This window comes from Lutra lutra, chromosome 2 (genome assembly GCF_902655055.1).
Source record: "Lutra lutra chromosome 2, mLutLut1.2, whole genome shotgun sequence".
Classification (NCBI taxonomy): domain Eukaryota; kingdom Metazoa; phylum Chordata; class Mammalia; order Carnivora; family Mustelidae; genus Lutra; species Lutra lutra.
This window is the reverse complement of record NC_062279.1, coordinates 161486871-161504356: the sequence shown is the minus strand read 5'-3', so window position 1 is coordinate 161504356 and position 17486 is coordinate 161486871.

Genomic DNA, 17486 nt, shown 5'->3' with positions numbered 1-17486 from the left:
CCCGCCACCATCCCGAAAGTCTCAGTCCTACTAAGGAGGCTGAGAAAGAGTGCCGCCGTGCTCCGCGAGGACTCACAGCGCCCCCATGCGCCTTGGAGGAACTGAGCCCCGGAAAAAGCAGTCCCTTCTGCCCAGGCTTCCCCTAAGGGATCCCTCCCTGGTGGACCGGCAGGGGTAGGGGTTTGGGGAGTATGGGGCGGGGGTTGGGGGGTTGCCGGCAATTTACTGGACCTGTGCAATAAGTTCACCTATCTTCTGCTTTACCCTCAGCACCTCTAGTACCCTCCTCCCATAAGAATACAGCCTGAAGATGAGATTACTGGAGCAAAGATTTGGTGGGGTTTTCAGACCAAAAGGCAGCATCACCACCACCAGCACCTGACAACAGAAATGACTGCAACAACCCCGTTTGAGGAAAAAATCCTCTTCTTTTTTTTTCCCCAAAGTCAGAGTCACACTGTCCTCTTCTACCTCTTGGGCAACGCTTCCCGTTGCATGTTGTAGTTGCGTATCCATCGACATTTATACATCAGAAAGAAAGAAACAAGACTGTCCCTCTTTGCATATGACGCGATGGTCTACATAGAAAATGCCAAGGAGTCTGCAAAAATAATTCCAGCTGAAATTGAGTTCAGCAAGGTTGCAAGATACCAGATAAACAAACACACAAAAACCAATCATATCTCTGTGTACTAAGAATGATCCCATGAACACCCAAACTAGAAATAAAACACAACTGCTCAGATAAATGAAATGCTTAGGTGTAAATCTAACAAAATATGTACAGGACTTGTATGCAGAACACAACAAAATGCTAATGAAAAAATCAATGCTCTGAATAAACACAGAGACTGTTACTACCACTCAACATAGTGAAGATATCAGTTCTCCCCAGGTTTAGTGCATATACAAGTTTAATACAATTTCAGGGGTGCCTGGGTGGCTTAGTTGGTTAAGCGTCTGCCTTTGGCTCAGATCCTGATTCTAATAGGTCCTGGGCTCCAGCCCTGCGTTGGTCTCCCTGCTCTGCAGAGAGCCTACTTCTTCCTATCCCTCTGCCCCTCCCCACCATCCAGCTAATTCTCTCTCTCTCTCTCTCTCTCTCAAGTGATTAAGTAAAATCTTCAGAAACAAAAAGTTTAACACAATTTCTATCAGAATCCCAGCCAGATTTTTGTAGATAAAAAATGATATTCTGAAATTCATAGGAAAAGCAAGGGAACTAGAATAGCTACAGGAACTTTGAAAAATATTAAAGTAGGAGGAATCAGTCTAACCAACTTCAAGACATGATAGTATACACACACCTACACCCACAGAGTTGTAGATGGACTAGTCAAATGTCTCTTACAGTACTGAAGAATTGATTTACACACCCATGGTAACATCACACACTTATGCTCTGTGGTGTCTTAATGTAGAAACACTGCATTTTTCCGTGCACATTTCATCCAGTAGTTTCACTTAAATCCTTCACCTTCACCTGTAGTATCTAGTCTTTGGCGTAATAAGGGCCCTATTCAAACTGCCCAGCACAAGTTGCCGGACCACCTTATGTGCACGAGCTCGTCATCTGGATAGAAAACTCTAGATCTAGCTATGTTGATACTTTGGGAAATTTTATCTCAAGGCTTAACTACACATTCTCATTAACATTAACACTTCTATTTAAAAAAATTTCTTGGGGCACTTGGGTGGCTCAGTCTTAAGCATCTGCCTTCAGCTCAGATCATGCTCTGCATAGGGCTTCCTGCTCAGTGGGGAGTCCGCTTCTCCCTCTGCCTCTGTGATCTTTCTCACTCTTGCTCTCTCTCAAATAAATAAATAAAATCTTTAAAAAATTTTCTTATAGGTACAGATTTGTGATCATTAAAAGAGTTCTTTACAAAATTTGCAGTTGAGTTCATGAGATTATACCACCAAAAATTGTCACTGCATCTATATTTTCTGATTCTGTCTTAAACAACTCTGATGCTGTGGGGTGACCTATAGAGGCAGACCAAACCAGCATGGATTTGCAGCCTTGACAGGTAACCTTCCCCAAACAGTAAAAGCATGGCAAGTGTTGACCCAAAGAAGGAAAATGAGAGAGTACCCCTTAGTGAGAGAGAATTTGACAGTTTCAAAAATAAGGCAGTTCCCTCTTTTCTGGGGCACAATTTTGGGAAGGAAAAAAGAAAAAAACCTCACCTTAGATTCAGACATTTATGGTAAAATTCATGTTCTCTGAATATTTGCTGAGAGGGGCATAGATAGGGGCTCACAACAGTAAGTTGGGAATGTTTCTTTTTATTGTCTATGTATGCAGGAAAATCCTTGAGCAGAAGGAAGCTGAGGGAGGTCAGCAGGATGCTCGGAGGAAACGAGGGGCAGAGCTGGAAACGGGTCCTCTGAGGCCAGAGCGTGGAGACAGACTTGGGTGCACGCCTTCATACAGAGCCGACTCTCCCACATCACTAAGATGGGCTCAGACTCAACAATTCCCCCACCAGAGGATGAGGATGAGGTCCCCCACAGGGACCAGAAAGGGACGCTCCTTACTTTGTTAGTGGGGCAGAAGGACTTCCACCCTCAAATCTACTACAGAGAAAATGGTTCATGCATGAGGAACATTTTCTAAGTAATGCCTGAGTGACTTCTCTGTGTTCTCTGTAATCAACCCCTCAGTTTCCCTTTGAAAATCCAACTCTTCCCAATTTTAGCCCATGTAGGGGGAGAAATGCAAAGGACCAGAGGGGCTGGCTTGGATTCGGGCAGATGACTGGGGGCCGCTGCTGGAAAGGTTGGGAAAGAAACTACAAGGGTTACATTTTGTCATCTTAGTGGCATCTGTCATGTTGACTGTTCATGTGTCACACACGTACAGCCTTCCCACCTTGCCTGGGACAGGCGACTGGCTTGTCTAGGGTTGCCTTGGCGGAGGTAATTCATCTCAGCCCCATGTGTCTCTCATCCCCCTCCTGGAACCAGAGGGCCAGCCTGGACATGTTTTCATATGGGAATGGCCGGAGCACTATAGTTAAGAGAAAGGGACAAGCATCTGGAGACCTAGGCTTGGAGCTGCCCCTGTCACTTCCGCCATATGCTTTTGGGTCAGGCGAGTCATGTGCCCAAGCCTGGTGAACCTTGCAAAGGGCATGGGTCAGAAGGGGGTGATGAAGTGGAGCGGGCAGCACAATCCGTCCCTGAAGCACTTTCCACAGCAGCAACCACGGGCCTGTTGTATTTGCGGTAGTTATGGTTGCTGCTGTTTCCCACCACTCAAGGAGCCCCTGCCTTGGCAGAAAAGCCAGAGCAGAACTAGGAAATGGGAATGTGTGAGGATACCATAAGAGCACCTAGATCCAGCCATGCCTGAAGTTTTCAGTTATAAGGGTCTTAAGTTCCTTTGTCTCCTTAAGCCAGTTTGAGATGCGGTTGGTTCCATCAACCACACCCAAGAATGCCAACTCCATGGGTCTATGGCTGTGGCCATAACATGGGATGGATGTATCTGTGTATTAATACACCTTGAAACCCTTTACCAGTCAAGACCAACGAACCCTTCTCTCCTTTCTCCCTGCCACTCCCCCTGTCAGTCTGCCTGCCCTCCTCCCTATCTCTCTCTTCTGGCCTTTGTCATGGAACCCTGTCCCCCAACCTGCTCTTCTTCTTGCTGCCCCAAAGCAAGAACATACGCCTACTTTATTATCATTATTATTATTATTAAGTAATCTCTACACCAATTCACGAACCTGATATCAAGAGTCTCATGCTCCACTGACAGAGCCAGCCAGGCACCCCATGGACCTACTTCTTTTTAAAGGGAAAGCTCCCAGGGGAGGCCACCAAAAATGAAGGAAATCTACAGACTTCACCTTGGCTGTCTCTGCTCTCTGGTTATGGATCCTAACTTCCTGCTCACAGGGTCAGTGCTATGGATTGAATTGTGTCCCTCTCCCCCCACCGCCAAACCCCACCAAACTGATATGTTGGAACTCTAAACCACCAATGTTATGATATGGGACCTTTGGAATATAATTAGGTTTTAGAAGAAGTCATGAGAGTGAGCCCGCAGATAGGACTGGTCCCCTTATAAGAAAAGGATGAGACATCAGAATTTCCTCGCCCTCTCTATCTTTACCTCTCTCCCTCCCTCCTACTCTCTCCCTCTCCCTCTCCTCTCTCTTTCTTTCTCTGCCCTGTGAGAACACAGCAAGGAACAGACCATCCACTGGCCAGGAAGCAGGCTCTCACCAGGGACTGAATCTGTTGGCACCTTGTCTTGGGCTTCTCAGCCTCTAGAACTGTGAGAAATAACTTTCTGCTGCTTATGCCACAGAGCTGGGGTATTGCTGTGGCCGCCCTTGACCAAGACAGTCATGCATACCCTTGACTTTCCCTCTCTGCTTTGATTTCTGAAGGGAAAGCTCACCAACCCTCTCCCCACCCCTGAGAAGCCTGAATTCTGACAACCTGGCTGGGGAAGGACTTGGATCCAAAGGTACTTGGTGCGGTTTTCCTCGGATCTTTGAAAAACGGCAACACTCTGAACCGAACATGCTGAAAGTAAGGACATTTGGGTAAGCTACTGAGACTTGCTGGTCATTTCCGAGGTGCCTGGCTTGGCCAGCATCCTGGGGCCAGACAGAGAGGAGCCCCCCGGGGGAAGGGACCTCAGAGAACAACAGAGACAAGGAGCCCTTGGGAAGCACTCCAGGGGCTCTGAAGGGGCTTTGCCAACTCCTCTCTTCCTGCCTCTGCTTGCCCCTCTAGCATGAGAGCTGAGAACAAGGGACACAAGAGAATATGTGTTTATATGCATGACAGGGACTGTTGCTGGGAACACAGAGAAATGAAACTTAAGGGGTGCCTGGGTGGCTCAGTTGGTTAAGCATCTGTCTTAAGCTCGGGTCATGATCTCAGGGTCCTGCCTGGGACCCTGAGCAGCTCCTTGGTCAGCTGGAAGTCTGCGTCTCTCTTCCCTCTGCTGCTCCCCCTGCTTGTGCTCTTTTGCTCACCCCCTCTCTCTCTTAAATACATAAAACCCTTAAAAAAGAAAGAAAGAAATGAAACTTAAAAATAAATAAATCTATGAAAAGCAAATTTCCATGGGTAGTGGGTTAAGTAGGACTCCCCCAAATATTTGCACCCACCCAGAACCTGGGAATGTGACCTTGAAATAGGGTCTTTGCAGATGTAATGGGTTAAGGACAGAGGTGAGGTCCCACTGGATTCCAGGAGCCCTAAATCTGACAAGAGTGTCCTTTTGAGGAGTGGAGAGGACACAGAAAGACATGCAGAGAAAGCCAGGTGAAGACAGAGGGAGGCACAGATGGGAGCCCTGCGGCCACCAGCCAGGTGAACCCTAGGGTTGCTAGACTCTAGGAAGAGGCAGGAAAGGATCGACCCCAGAGCCTTGGGAGGGAGCATAGCGCTGCTCACGGCTCCAGAGCAGCAAAGACATTTCCATGTTGTTGTAAGTCCCCCAGTATGAGGCACTCTTTTAAGGCAGCCTTAGGAAACTAACACACCTGGTTTAGTGCTTTAAGTCCTCCTCTCAGAAATCCCAGCTCTGCCATTTATCTTCCCAGTGACCTTGGGAAGGTCACTATCTGAACGTCCTCCTGAAAAATAACCATGTCCTCCCCTATAAAAATAACCATGACTGCTATCAAGGACTAGGCAAGTTGGAGGACACGACAAAAGAACACAGAGGACTCTGTCAACAGCCCAGTGATATGTATACATTAGTTATTACACTCTTCCTTTAGGGCTGTGCCACAAGGTTTGAGGGAGCCTCTGTAAAGAAGAGAATTCCATGTATTCCAGATCATTGGACATAGCAGAACCCAGGTGAGATTATAAGAAGGCAGATTTAAGCTAAAAAGGAACATAGAATTCCTGCATGTGGACCCTGGGTTGCAGATTCTTCTGCAAGTGGTCTTTGGAAGAAAAAAACCTGTAAAGAAGTGAGGGGAGCTGGAAAGGGCAGGGGTAGAGCCGAGGCAGAGATGTCATTGCAGCCTGAGTTGATCCTCAGCCTTATGCACTGATGCATGATGCATGACCAGCTCTGATGCATGACCAGCCCTGCAGCGTTGCCTTTCAGAGGAGCTCTACTGTACCTCACCATCATTCAATTCTAACCCCAGACTAAGTAGATGTCCTCTGTAAGACCCTTAAAGGAACTGACTCCACTGGGAGATTTATCAGCTTATTCTTCACCCCTTTTCCTTCCTTCTGGTGGAATGCAGATGTGATGATTGAAGCTCAGCAGCCATTTTGGGCCTTGAGGTAACCTCGAGACAGAAGGCAAAAAGATAGGAGGAATTGGTCTAACTACATTTCTTATATGTGAGAATAAACTCTCATCTATTCAAGCCACTTAAGTTTTGTGTTTTTTTTTTTTTTTTTAAGATTTTATTTAGCCCCAAGCCCCCAAGATTAGGTTGTTTGCTCCTTCTAGGTGCTCCTGAAGCAGCCCAAATGTACCTTAGTGGTTTTAATTATCACTCCACATTTAAAATTGCCCAATTGCTGGCTTATGCTTCCCTCCATGCTGTAAGCCCTTTGACAGCAATGATTGTATATGAGTCCTCTATCCACGATGCTGACACGTAACAGACATTTAATACATATTTACTGATTAAATGACAACTAAAATCAGACACAGAAGGGACCATTGAGTCACTTCATCTAGTGATTCCAACAAGGGCAATGCCACCTCCCAGGGAGCATTTTGGAAATATGCAGAGGTTTTGGTTATCACAGGGTTTGGGGGTGCCCTACTAGAATGTGGGGGTAGGGGTTAGGTGCCAAATGATCTGTAACAGCTGGGACAGTCCTATTCCAGGAAGAATGAATTCCACTAAGTCTTGCACAACTTTTTTTTTTTTTTTTTCAGAATCTGGAAAGACACGTATGTAGGTGAATAACCTGCTTCTACTTATTTGAACCTAGAATCTAACTTTGATTTACACAAACACAAAATATTTTTGTACAATTTTAACGTACCAGAATATACCAGGAATGCAACTGCTGTGCATATAAAGGAGAAATTATACTTTGCTTTTGTCTGGGTAGAAAAAAAGAATCGTGCACCATTGTGGAAAAAATGCATGAGTGAGAGCAACACGACTCATGTTATCTGAATGCCCCCCCCAAACAACCCCTCTTTACCTGTCTTTATAGCTGTCACAGTCACCATATTCTATCTGCCAGCAATTTCTAGGGTACAAGCCAGTCCAAAACAAAGTGGCTGAAAACAGCAGTCATTCTCCCCCATGCATCTCAGGTTGGCTGGGGTTTGGCCATTCTAGGCTGGGCTCAGCTGGGCGGTTCTGCTTCAAACTTGGTCTGCTGGGCTGGGCTCCACACTGGGGTTGGGCTCAGGTCTGCTCTGCGCACCTCACGGTGGGCCCAGGCTGCAGGGCCAGCAGATAGCTGGGAGGAGCTCTTCTCATGACCAGGGCAGAGGTACAAGAGGGCAAGTCCCACTGCATGACATGTTTCAAGCCTTATTTCAGTCTTGTCTGCTTTTATGCCAAAGCAGGCCACGTAGGCAAGCCCAAAATCAAGGGCTGGAAAAATAAAAGTATTCTGCCCCGGAGGTGGAGGGATAGAGTGAATATTTTGGGGCAAAAAAATCAAATCCACCTTAGAGGAGTGATCCTACACTCATCTCCTAACTTAGCACTGATTTAAAATGTCCTGTATAGGGTTGCCTGGATGGCTCAGTCAGTTGGGTGTCTGCTTTCGGCTTGGGCCCTGATCCCAGGGTTCTGGGATCAAGTCCCACAGTGGGCTCCCTGCTCAGTGAGGAGTCTGCTTCTCCCTCTCTTTCTGTCCCTACTCCCAACCCCCACTCATGCATGCTCTCTCTCTCACAGTCTCTGCCTCACATAAATAAAGTCTAAAAAAAAGTGTCCTTATAAGTAAAAAATTCAGTTTTGCCTTACTTTTCTTAAATCCAAGTGTCATTATAAGAGAGCACGTGCCTCTGACTACTTTGTTATATTGTAACAAGGAACTCATGCTAAGTATTTACATAGGAAACACATGTAAGTAACTCTCCTCTTATTTTAAAATATTTTACAGAGATGCCTCAGTGGCTCATTCAGTTAGACTCTTTTTTTCTTTTAAAGATTTCATTTATTTGTCAGAGAGAGAAAGAGCACAAGCTGGGGGAGAGGCAGGCTCCCCCCTGAGCAAGGAGCTTGACTTGGGACTCAATCTCAGGACCCTGGGATCACAACCCAAGCTGAAGGCAGATGCTTAACTGACTGAGCCACCCAGGCATCCCAGGTGTCTGACTCTTGATCTCAGCTGAGGTCTTGATCTCAAGGTCATGAGTTCAAGTTCCATGTTGGGCTCTGCAGTGGGTGTGGAACCTACTTAAAATAAGAAAAGAAAGAAAAAAATTATATTTTATTTAAAATTGGGCCCTTAGGTAGATTATATTATGTATGAATTTTGTTTCACGAGAACCAGGGGCATCTATGAAACCTTCCTTACAGAGAGAGGACAAAGGGAAAAGGTTGGGACCACAACCTTTTGTCCAGGAGGGTGAAGGGCAGACACTCCAGCTGAGTCACAAAGACCTTCCTTCGAATCCTGCCAGATGATCTACAACCGAATTATGTAAGCTCCCACAGGCTGTTTAACATTTCTGAGGCTTTCTCAGGTGTACTATGGGGATAATAATACAAGTCTTCTGGCTTGCAGAAAGAATGTGATGAGATCAGGCATGGGACAGTCAGGATCCTGGCAGGAAACAGAGGACATACTCCAGGAGGGAGGTGGAGAGGAGTTTTATAAGGGGTCTGTTCACCAGCTTGGGGGCCGAGTTCCCTTCCACTTCCCAGGGACTGTGCATTCTCTTAGAGCTATTAGCAGCAGGGAGCTGTTCCCTCCCCGGGTCTCCAGGGCAGAGGGGAGACTTGTAAGGGGCAGCTTTACAAGAGCCAAGACCTTCAGCGCAGGACCTCAGTCAACCATGACTAGCCCGCAGGGAAGAAGCTGGGGGGTAAATACTCCAACCTCACCCTCCTTCTTTGGGCCCCAGAGCTTTCATCTGTCAGTGGCTCCTACTAGCAAAAACCACCGGAGATGAGATACGGGGATGCCTGTTGACGGCATCCGTGGAAGTCAGCCTGCCAGAGCATAGCGCCAGAGGGGAAATGTGGAAAGCAGACCTGGATGGGCAATGAGAAGATGTCCAGCATGAAAAACACTCAACACAGCCCCTGGCAAGCTTTGTAGGTGGACTACAAGGACTTTGTAAGTGGTAGTGCTTGCTGTTAGAGGGACATTCACACATACACACATACATGCATGAGAAACGCAAATACCTCCCCAAATTATGAATAGAACCTCCACTAGAAGCTACCTGATCTTGGAGGGGAGGGAAAAAACTCTTTTTCTTCTACCCATCGCGGATGCTTCCGCTCAGGTCCCATATATCAGACTAACAAAAGACACTAGCACACTAGCAAGAGAAAAAACCAGCAGAAGTCCATTAGCAGGTGCGTTTAGCATAGGCTGGGGAGCTCAGAGATAAGTATCTCAAAAGGCTGGTTGGAACTGGGGCTTAGATGTCACCTTCACAAAGGAACGGTGTATTTTTAGGACATGACAAGACAAAGGAAAAGGACTTTGAGCTTCCTAAACTGGGAAAAGGCAAAGTATATGGGAAACCTAATGGTAAGGAAGGGTCTAGAATTGTCTGCAGTGACTAGCTTCCCTCCTTGTAAGTGTGGGTTGGGGGGAGGGGGTAGCATCTTTACATATTATGTCCTGCTTTTAGGCAAATATAGGGGGAATGCAGAGGGCTCTTCTTAAATCTGCATTCTTCCATTGCCTTCAGCTCAAAATCAGCCTTATGCCAAAGCCTCACATTTGGAAGTGGCCTATTCTGCTACCTTTCAACCTCTTCAAGTCCCAGTCAAAGGCTTTTTTTTCTTTTTCTGCATTCTTCTACAGATTATGCCCAATTTCTGCATCAACAATGACAACTTGCACTCTCTGAGCCACCGGTGAAACTTTTTGAAACTTAAAGATAATATTCTTCCTTGAAACATATCGAGGGGTCTGCTATCCAGAAAAAACAAACATCCTGTTAGCTAGAGATTCCAGGAACTATGCATTTCCAACTCCTCACATGCAGCACGGATAACAAGTGTACACAGAGATGTTAACTCGCTTAGAAACTATGCTGGGGGTGGGGTGCCTGGGTGGCTCGGTCCTTTAAGCATCCGCCTTCAGCTCCATGATCCCTGGGTGCTGGGATGGAGCCCTGCATCAGGCTCCCTGATCAGCAAGGAGCCTGCTTCTCCCTCTCCCACTGCCTGCTGCTCCCCCTACTTCTGCTCTCTCTCTCTCTGTCAAATAAATAAATAAAGTCTTTAAAAAAATAAAAAAGGAAAAGGAAAGAAACTATTCTAAGGGCGGTGGTGACCTTGGTTTAAACCAGTACCTTGGTTTAAATGCAGTTCCTGATTACCTTTAAGTAGTGCAATTTAAAACAAACACTTGAAGGATAAAATAGCTTTCTGGTTGGGTCCCAAAGCCACACCGAGATAAAAGGCAGTCTTATTTGTCCTGACAGGCATTCAGGCATAAGCATCTCTGAATCTGGTTAAACCAGTTCCCTGGCAGCCAAGGCATCAGCCCTGAATGTTTATACAACAGGGAGAAGCAGGGTTACCCTGCTTTTTCCGCTCTTCCCTCAAGCCTCTGTAATTTCAGAAGCCTAAACTGTCAGGTGGGAATTGTGTAACGGAGCTGAGGTGCAGACAGGCTTCGTGGAGTCAAAGGAAAAATGAACACATCTCTTTGTATACAGAGTAGCCTTGCTGCTGCCTTTTGATTTCACATGCTTTCAATTTTTAGGGCTAAAAAACCCACAGGCTGAAGCAGCAGCCATGGACGGCCACTTAGCATTTCACGGGCTGGAACCTAGAGTCAGGATTGGAAACAAATACCTTTTTTTTTTTTTTTTAAGATTTTGTTTATTTATTTGACAGAGATCACAAGTAGGCAGGGAGGCAGGCAGAGAGAGAGAGAGGGAAGCAGGCTCCCCGCCAAGCAGAGAGCCCAATGTGGGGCTCGATCCCAGGACCTTGAGATCATGACCTGAACCGAAGGCAAAGGCTTTAACCCACTGAGCCACTCAGGCACCCCAGAAACAAATACCTTTTGAGATGTCATTTCATTTCTCAGAGGATCAGTTTTGGATAAATCTCTTACTTCTATCCAGTGACCTCAGGTGTGTTTTCCTCTCAACCCCAAGTCAAGCCCATGTCACACACCACGAAGAGCTTTAAGATAGTCTTTTGATTCCAAATCTGGGGCCGATGCCCTCAGAAAGATGTTTTCAAATCCATATATTTGCATGTGCACATACTCTCTTTATGCAATAATCCAAACCCATAAACACGGACATAGTCTTATTTCATCTAAAGCAGAAAATCCAGAAATACCGTCAATATACACAGACAGATGCTTGGATAGAAACCCAATTTATAACTACCAGAATTTATTTTTTAAGATTTTATGCATTTATTTGACAGAGAGAGAGAGAGAGAGAGCAAGCAGGAAGAGCAGGAGAGGGAGAGGGAGAAGCAGGCTCCCAGCTGAGCCAGGAGCCCGATGTGGGGCTCCATCCCAGGACCCAGAGATCATGACCTGAGCTGGAGGCAGATGCTTAAAGGACTGAGCCACCCAGGCACCCCTAACTACCAGAATTTGTACCACACTTTTAACAAAATGTATCTTAAATGTCCTTGTTACAAACCTCTGAAGTCACCATTAGCTGATATATTTCACATGTGGCCAGAAGGCTGTTTTTGGGAGAGTTCAAGTTCTGTCCAAGGACACAGAGCTAATAAGGGGCAGAACCAGGACTTAGATACAGGTCTATTCCAATTTAAAATTCTTAGTCAAAAGAGAATTGTGGCATACTTTCCATTTATTGAAGATAAGCGATATTAGAACATAAGTAAGTTTAGAGTATTTTGAAATGACAAAAGTCAAATCTATTGCATTACTTGGTGTTAGAATAAAAACTCTAAAGCTTAAGGATTTACTTTCTCAAAGAACTCTTTACATGGATTTTGAAACAGGCTAAAAACTTACTGAATAAAATGATTCTGATTAATAATGCAGTTTGCTTAGATAAATTCATTTTTGTTATATACTTTCACTGTTCAATCCATGAGCCCACTTAATATTTAGGGTTCTTCCTATGAAAAGCACTGAATAATAGCAAAATAGCTCACAGCAAAGAATGACAGCTCACAAAAGTGAAATACAGCTTTGTTGTAAGTTAGGAATTTTATTCTTGAGATTTTAGGCTTAATGAATATCATTCATGACAATATTCTTTTGATATTGTGATAGATTAGTACATTTGCTTGATGAAAACCAACTCATCATTATCATCCATCCTTTATCATCATCATCATTGAAAAGGAGAGCTAACTTAGAAAAAGTCTTTGATAAAGAAGATGGGACAAAAATTAAGTTTTCAAAGAAATGGGGGGTATCTAACCACCATCTGCATAGACAAGAATATTTTTTGATTTGTGAACTGAGTTCATGCTGCCACAGCTCTCCGGACTTTAGGACTTCCTCTCCCACCATGATGAATTCTTCAATAAAAATGAAATCTCTTTTATCTAACCTTTGATGTAAATGCAATATGAAATGTGCAGAGTCATCTATGAAATATCCTTGTCAAAAATGTTTAACCTGAACCTAGTCAAGCTTTCAGATCTCACCTTCAGGCTATAGAAAATACAGAGGAGAGAAGATCAAGCCAAACAGTAAGAGGAAATAATGAGACAAATTCAGAAGGGAGGATGTTCCAAAAGTTACTGTTGTGGGGAAATTGAAGGAACTGTTCTGGATTAGAAAATGGGACAAACAGGGGCGCCTGGGTGGCTCAGTGGGTTAAGCCGCTGCCTTCGGCTCAGGTCATGATCTCAGGGTCCTGGGATCGAGTCCCACATCGGGCTCTCTGCTCGGCAAGAAGCCTGCTTCCCTCTCTCTCTCTCTCTCTCTCTGCCTTCCTCTCCGTCTACTTGTGATCTCTCTCTGTCAGATAAATAAATAAAATCTTTAAAAAAAAAAAAAGTAAGAAAATGGGACAAACAAAGGCAATGAATAAAACTTGACTGGATCCCAACTCAAGGAAATTTAGCTGTAGGATTTTGTATTTGGCAAATAATTGAAGATATTTGAATGTTGTTGGTATATGAGATAATAGAGACTTTTGTTGATTTTCTTCAGAGAGATGGTGTTGTGGTAAATAGTATGGCCTTACTCTCTTTCTCCTTCAATATGGTCTCTCCATGTAACTAGCATGGTGGACTCTGGGGAGTTGGATGTCTTAAATGGGTGAATTCTCAAGATGAGGGTGGAGGCCAAGCCCCATACTGGTAGAGCTTTATTTTCACTCCATTTTGATGTTCAAAGCAGTTGCAAGGCCAGGTCAGACTGAAAAGGAGAGGGGAACAGCACTTCCTGATGGGTGGACTAGTGCATGCTTACAAAGTGGGAAGGAACTAATGGCAACCATCTTTGGAGATGATCTACTCGCCACCTCCAAAAAATATATCAAGTGCTGGAACAAAAGCCACACCTCCACAGTCCAAGAGAAATCTAGACATTTGCTTCTATTAGAAATAATATGTTGAGAGCTCAAGCCAAAGGCAGTTAAGCATTTAATTTGCAAAGCATTTACTCCCTCTTCTTTGTATGCAAGGAATTTACAAGCTAAGAGGCAAAGGTACGAAAGTGCAAGTGTAAGACACACAAAGATTAGAACGTTATTCTCTAGAAAATATTTGATTTTAGTCCTATTATCATTTTTGAGTTTTTCTTTTCTCTTCGAGCAGTCCTTGTAGTGCGAATCCAAGAGTTAAAAATGTATTTTACTGATTTTTGTAGTCCTACTAGCTTTTAGAGAATTTCACATACAGAGTACCTGACAAATGTTTGTTGAATTCAATGAGTGATTTATATTTATTATACACACTGTTATCCAGCCAGGAGTTGGGGTTTTAGGAAATGAAAAAGAGCCAGAGCAAATTCATGTATCTGCCGATGTTGAGAAATGAGCCATTCTGGTTCACAACTCATTGTTCACCATGAACCCAGCAATAAGCAAGAAGGTATTTCAGTAGTCAAAATAATTATTATAAATCCAGTTGAAAAGTTCTGCATGTTAAGAAAAAAGCCTTTCAGACCTTACTTCAGAAGATCTTATGATGATCTTCCTCTTCCATTAGGCATGATGAAGAAGAGGGCTGGGACTGTATATTTGGAGATAGAGCCTTTAAAGAGGTAATTAAGGTTAAAGGAGGCCATATGGGTGGACCTAATCCAATAGGGCTGGTGTCCTTATAAGAAGAAGAAGAGGGGCGCTTGGGTGGCTCATTTGGGTTAAGCGTCTGCCTTCAGCTCAGGTCATGAGCCCAGAGTCCTGGGTTCAAGGTCCTCTCAGGAGGGAGTCTGCTTCTCCCTCTCCCTCTGCTCATCCCCTGCCCCCTCACCCATGTTTGTGCGTGCTGTCTCACAAATAAATCAATAAAGAAGAAACCCCAGGATGAGTGCACAGAGAAAAGGCCATGTGAGGACATAACCAGAAGCATGCCTCACCAGACACCAATCCTGCCAGCACCTTTATCTTGGCCTCGCAGCCTCCAGAACTATGAGAAAATAAATTTCCACTGGTTAAGCCACTCAGTCTTGTCATGGTGTCTTGTCATGGTAGCTGGAGCATATTAATAAAGGCTGGCAAACACAGCATTCAGATCAATATGCTCCCATATGAAAGCTTATTTTATAAAAAAATGAAATAATTGAAGCATATGGAAAGTAATAGAATAATATTAAAAAAATTTCCCTACCACTCAGATTTTAACAAAGGCGGACAGTCTGTATTTGCTTCAGATCATTTAGAAATAAATTTTATACTTCACGTGTGTTTGGTGCCCTTTAGATCTGCTTCCAGACTCTCCTAGCCCTCACAACTCTTCTGAAGTTGGAGAAGGCCATTCTGTTTTAACAATAGACTGATTTTCATTTTTGAAGTTTTATATAAGTGGAATCTTATGGTATGCTCTGTTTCTAGCTTCTTTCAGTTAGCATAATGATTTTGAAATTCATCCACGGTGCTGTGTGTACCAATAGCCCGTTCCTTTTTGTTGTATTGACTTTTTTTTGTGTGTGTGTGTGTATCATCACCTTTTGGTAAATTTTTATTTCCAGTTTGGGATATTACAAAAAAGGCTGTTCTGAATATTTCTATGTGGCTGTCTGTTTTTGTTTGTGCAGTAAGGATAAAGCCTGGGTGGCATGATAGGTAGATGTTTAACTACACTCATGGTTTTTATTTGCATTTCCCTGGTGATAATCCTGAGCCCCTTTTCAGGTGCTCGTTGGCCATTGACATATACCTTCTTTGGTGAAGGGTGTGCTTAAATCATTTGTTCATTTCTTAATTGGGTAATTTTACTTCTTGAGTTGTATAATCTCTTTATGTATTCTGGATTTCTGGATACAGTTCCTTTATTGGATATGTTTGCCAAATATTTTCCCCCAGTTTGTGGCCAAAAATTTCATTTTCTTAAGTATGTGTTAAATTGTACAAGTTTCTGATGAAGACCAATTTCTCAAATTTTTTCTTTTATGGTTTGTGCCATTTCTCCTCTGAGAAGTCTTCTATTAATGCAAGGTCACTAATATTTTCTCCTACAAGTTTCAGCTCTTGTATTTAGGTCTATATATGGGGAGAAGGTGAAGGTTCACTGTGTGTGTGTGTGTGTGTGTGTGTGTGTGTGTGTGTGTGGCACATTCAGGTCACGTAACCGATTTCTGAGGGAAAGTATAGAAGGCAGAATAACTCCCCCAAAATGCCCATGACCTGCTCTCCAGAACTTGTGAACACGTTATGGCCGAGGGGAGTTAAAGCTGCAGATGGAATTAAGGTTGTATATCAGCAGGCCTTAAAATAGGGAGAAAACCTAGATCATCTGCATGGATCCAATGTAATCACAAGGGTCCTTAAAAATGCAAGGGGGATGCAGAATTCAGTGTCAGAGCTATGTGATGAGAAAAGAATTCAACATCTTGTTGCTGCCTTTGTAGATGGGAGTAAGAGGGCTACAAGCCAAGGAATGTGTGAGGCCTCAAGAAACTGGCCATGGTAGGAAAACAGATTCTCCCTGGAGCCTCCAGAAAGGAATGCAGTTCTGCTCACACAGTGATTTTAGCCCTAGCCCAGTGAAACATATCAGATTTCGAACCTGCAGAACTTCGAGATAACTGATCTATATTGGTTTTGAGTCACTAAAGTTTGTGGTAATTTATTACAGCAGCAATAGGAAACTAATACAGATCCCTGAGACTTTTCAGCAGTATGATGTTTGCTGTAGGGTTTTTGTGGATATGTTGTTCTATTTGTTTTTGTAGTCCTTCCAGTTTATGTCTGAAGTGTTTTTAACTCTAATATTTGCTCAGCCCTGTCAGCTCTCATTTTATTTCCTCCTGTTGCTTGCTTATCTAAACTGAGCTTTTCCAATATTGATGTTATAGTCTTCTTTCTTGAGCTTCTATCATTCCTTAATTCCTTCATAATTTTTTTAAAATATTAGATCAGTTTTCCTCTGCTTTACGAATGTTTGGGATCTTCGCTCTCCATGCGTATGCTATACAGACTGTTATCCTTCTTTTTTAGAGCACGGTGTGAGATGTGGCTGTGTTTAAGAAGGATTTCCCTGTCTTTTTAGAAGATTCCTGTGTAGGAGGTGAGGGGGGGGCAGGATAGTTTCCTAATTTTGTGGTCTGAGGGTTCTTCCTGCAGTTACTACGCAGAGGGAGGACATGGTTTTCTGTGTACCACGTTAGTACTTTCCATATTCGGTCTCACTGCGTCCCCTCTTCCAACAGTGTCAGAACCTTCGCTCCTCTACACAACCCCCCAACTTCCCCTCCTTGCCAGTCTGTGCTCTACACCTGATCATTTCCCTCAGGGCAGTCGCATGTGCTCTTCTGGGCTACTGCTGGGAACTCTGCAGTGTGGGTTGCCCTAGCACCCTCAGACCTTTCTGTGGGCCCCTGTTCCTAGCTGCCAACTGAATGCTCAATAGCCCTGTCTGTTTTGACTGTGGTTTTGGAGCCAGACACTAAAAGTCCCCTTGCTTTGCTTCTGCTTACTTCCTCGAAAGCCGTTCTTCCCAAGTGATCTTACTGCGACTGATGGTTTCAGCCCAAACTGCTCAGATTCTGGGATTCACAGGGTTACTACTCAACCATCTAATTTTAGCAAAGATGGTGTTTTTGTTTTTATTTTTTTTTTGCTATAAGATAGCACACCTGGGGGTTCGGGGAGAGGAAAAAACCATTCGCTGCTGCTACCATCGTATCTCCTAAAACTGATTTTTTATTTTAAAATAATTTGTATTTTTCTATTTATATTATAATGCCCAGGATAGGGCAGA